The sequence below is a fragment of the Brassica oleracea genome, unplaced genomic scaffold, assembly GCF_000695525.1.
Source record: "Brassica oleracea var. oleracea cultivar TO1000 unplaced genomic scaffold, BOL UnpScaffold01561, whole genome shotgun sequence".
Taxonomy (NCBI): Eukaryota; Viridiplantae; Streptophyta; class Magnoliopsida; order Brassicales; family Brassicaceae; genus Brassica; species Brassica oleracea.
The window spans coordinates 1-4,381 of record NW_013618095.1 but is presented as its reverse complement, the minus strand read 5'-3'; the positions used below and the strand labels follow the sequence as shown (position 1 = coordinate 4,381).

At 37.5% G+C, this 4,381-nt stretch overlaps 1 pseudogene; it reads right to left on the bottom strand.

Annotated features, from left to right (window-relative positions):
* Positions 1-347: 347 nt before the first annotated feature.
* Positions 348-3,538, bottom strand: LOC106321405 (annotated as a pseudogene).
* Between the last annotated feature and the right edge of the window lie 843 nt (positions 3,539-4,381).

The window sequence follows — 4,381 nt, the reverse complement described above, 5'->3', positions numbered from 1 at the left end:
ATCCGGATAGTAAAATGTTGGATCCGTCAAGACCGGATTCGGATCCGGATATCTTGATTTTTTAGTCCGGATATCCGTATCCGTAATTTATATTAATAATTATTTTAAAAATATTATATCTATAATATAAAAACTAATTTTATTCATTATATTTTCATTTTTATAATAGTATATATAAATTTAATATAAATTTTGTAATATTAGACATAGAAATAATTAAAAACATTATATACATTTTTTATTTTTAAATTATTGTTAATATTTTATATATTTTAATATGATTTTTTTATTTATTTTAAAAATCTAAATCCGGATCCGGATATCCGCCAGATATTACAATTTTTAGAAGGATATCCAACACACGAATATCCGAGAACTCCAAATCCGGATAAAGATAATAAAATTATGGATCCGCCGGATATGGATATGGATCCGGATCCGGATCCAGATATCTTAAAATATCCCGGATATCCAATCCGTCCCAGGTCTAGTTATCGTAACTTCAGTTCTCACAAATAAACCATATTGTCAAATAAAAGATTAATATCGTGATTTAATAAAGGACGTACGATGTTGCGAAAATGGTTTGTTATGTCGGTCCCATGTTGCTTACGGTAAGTCTCAGCGGTCTCTTTTATATGATTATCAAGTGCTTTGAATATGATCTTGCCGTAACCTTTCAGTTCTTTTCCTTCCCATCTATCAGATATGCGTCAAATTCAATCAAAAATCAACATAGTATTTAATTAGATACTAAAATGGTTTGCCAGATAAATTAGGTTATTAACTTATTAAGATTGTTTCTGACGTGGTCTAATAATTTTTTCTTTTAACTAATGTACCTCATAACAGCTTCAGTAAGAGGTTCTAATTCATCAGAAGAACCTTCCTCATCGAAGAAATCATCAGCAACTGTGATAAGAATGCCACTTTTTGCCATAAGCTTACGAACATTAGCCGCAGATTCAAAGGGCAACGAGGTACTTGATGAAGCTGCAAAGTAACAATATGTTGTCTTCTCTCTTCCAAATCCGATATCGTAAAGTCCCCATTTCTTCACCCACCTGATTCAAATTACAAGATTGAATTTCAATTTGAAGATTTATTTGAAGTAAAACGAACGAAATGTCTATGACAAAAAATTATAGGATTTTATCTCAAAATATGTCTTAATACTCACTTTATCAAGTCCTCCATCTCACGTCTGTATACAGCTTGTCGAAGTTCAAAATTCTTCGAAGCAAGATGAGTAAGCTTGTCAGCATGTAAACTGTGCATTGGTTCCAATAATAAAAAAGTATATAGTCAGCTTTGCTATTGTAAACATATAGTTATGATATTCGATTACGAGTATGTAATTAATACCAAACCGAAGAGGCTTTTCCAATTGCGATAACATTTGAGTCCCTGTCCTCAATCCACATCCTATGATCCAGATGCTTGAGTCTAGCCATCCATGGAGTACTCATTTCATGTTTAATGTGGGAACTCGAAACCATTATTTCATCAACAAATTCATTTTTCTTGAGTAATTTCCGCGAAAATTCTTTTGCTTTTTCGAGCTCAGACTCTCCTGGAAATATGAGATCAGTTGCTCTGTAAACACTAAGCATCACTAAGAATAAATGGTCAATGTTTGTCTTTAGATGATCTTGGATTTCTTCGTCATTCAAGAACCAGCAAAAGCTATCTGTATACAATTTGTATGAAAAGTAAATATTGATTATATAATATTTGTGTGTATATATAGACTTCAGAATTAGTTGTTTACCAGGTGAAACATTGTACCCGTTCATCCTTAACAATCGAAATTCAAGGGAGTCTTTGTGCAACTGATCTACTTTTGACCATATCGGCATTCTCTCAACATCCTTGCTTTCATACCTAAGGCTAAAAGAGAGGAATTCAGAGGCGGACCGAAACCATTTTTTAGTATGGGGCACAAGGTTTAATTTGTATATAAATTAGGGATATATAAATAAATTTTGATTAATTACTAAAGAAAAATAAAAAATCAGTATGGGGCCTGTGCCACACCTCCTTACGTGGGACCGCCTCTGGATAGGATAACACCAAAGTATATTGTGCAAATTCACATGTAGTTAATTTTAAAGAATGAAGGATCCTAATAGTGTTTTATACTTGTCCTCACTTGTGAATTTGAAGAAGAAAATGATCAATCTCTTTACTGAAGTACTCTCCTAACCCGAAGTTGTCCATTATATTGACCAAAGAGAGCTTGATGAATTTGTCATTCAGGGGGTAAATTTGTGGCACTGTATTTTAACAAATAAGCATAAACAATACAAAAACAACAATATTTCTTCAAACTTTTAATACTGTCCTCTGGATTAAAAAAAATTAATTAAAAACGAATTATAAAATTAACCTCCATGAGGGCATCTCTGAACTAGAGATTGCAGATAAGCCAGACATTTTGTATGGCGTGAGAGCATAAACGCTGCTGCAGTTGCTGAAGGTGATTGACACTAAGAGCCATCTAAATTATCGAGTTTCCCAATGATGTCTTCTTGATTTTCAGTGTATAATGTCAATGGCAATACCTCGAGGTATGCAAGTAAAGGCTGCCGGTTGCAACGGCCATCAACGAGCAATTCCCTAAAGAGAAAATTGTTTAGGCCAGTTTCAGGAATCATACATCAGGAAAGAAAATAACTAATTATATATAAAAAGACATAGTTTGGTTTGCTCATTATATGTTTATTTTTAAGTTAAAAGTCTGTGATTCACAGACATACCTTTTTTGGGCATTGCCAGAAAGTTTTTATGCCCAAATTCAAATAATTTTTCAGATATTTACTTTTATATAAAGATGGAAAATAGAAAATATATCTATCGAGCTTGCTCATATATATGAAGATTAATTTCTAAGTTTATATTCATGATTCTAACGTACTGGTCGAGAATCTCTTGGCGTCGGAAGAACAAGTCGTTTATCATTTGCTTAACTCGAGTAGAGAAAAAAAAGTGTAGGCCAAGTTGTTGAGCAAGCTCGAGGAGTCCAGTGAACATAAGGACGAGCCAACGAGGACAAGAGCCCTTCTTACAATATTCCCCAATAATCCTCTCCACACTTCTTTCGATGTATCTCTTTCCTAAAACATGGCAGCTTTAACTATTACTAACTTTTTGTCAAAAGAAAAAACTATTACTAACTTGTGAAAAGAAAAAAAAACGCCTATATGAAGATCTGAGGAAGAGTTTATAAAATTAACTTGTAATTATTTCTAAATATTTTTAACAATTATAAAGGCTAGAAATTTATATACACCCGTCATTACCCAATTTATATTGACATCATTATTTTCTTGCGCTTTACACAAAAAGAAGTTTATTCATGTCGTTAACTATTGTCGACATGAAAAATAAATTACACGTTCATGTGAAACGCAAGTATATGCATGTGTGCAATATATGTATAGTTTCATCCAATACCTGCAAACCAAAAGGGATGATTAAGCTAAAGCGAAAACTAGACAACATAACAATTACAAAAGAAACAATTACCTTTGTTGATATGTGTTGGGGTCAAAAACGGTTAAGACGGAATTACCACCCGAAAACCCTCGGAGATCGTATTTCTGAAAGAGATAGTAAAAAGGAAGATGTAACTTTCGTAAAATATAATCAAACACGAAGTTTTTACGAAGAAGTATCCTTGAAGATTCAAACCAAACTAACCAAGCTCGACCGTTGCGTAATTACCACGCATACACGCTGTCCGGTCGCTGCGTAGCAACCAAGTCCGAGCCAAAGCTCGGTCGCTACAAAGCGACCGAGCTCGAGTCAAAGCTCGGTCGCTACGTAGCGACCGAGCTCGTGTAGCGACCGAGCTCGTGTAGCGACCGAGCTTTGGCACGTAGCTCGGTCGCTACGTAGCTCGGTCGCTACGTAGCGACCGAGCGATCGTCCCGCTACGTAGCGACCGAGCGATCGTCCCGCTACGTAGCGACCGAGCTCGAGCCAAAGCTCGGTCGCTACGTAGCTCGGTCGCTACGTAGCGACCGAGCTACGTAGCGACCGAGCTTTGGCTCGAGCTCGGTCGCTACGTAGCGGGACGATCGCTCGGTCGCTACGTAGCGGGACGATCGCTCGGTCGCTACGTAGCGGGACGATCGCTCGGTCGCTACGTAGCGGGACGATCGCTCGGTCGCTACGTAGCGGGACGATCGCTCGGTCGCTACGTAGCGGGACGATCGCTCGGTCGCTACGTAGCGACCGAGCTACGTAGCGACCGAGCTTTGGCTCGAGCTCGGTCGCTACGTAGCGACCGAGCGATCGTCCCGCTCGGTCGCTACGTCGCGACCGAGCGATCGTCCCGCTCGGTCGTTACGTAGCAATTGGGCTCGAGGCGAAGTTC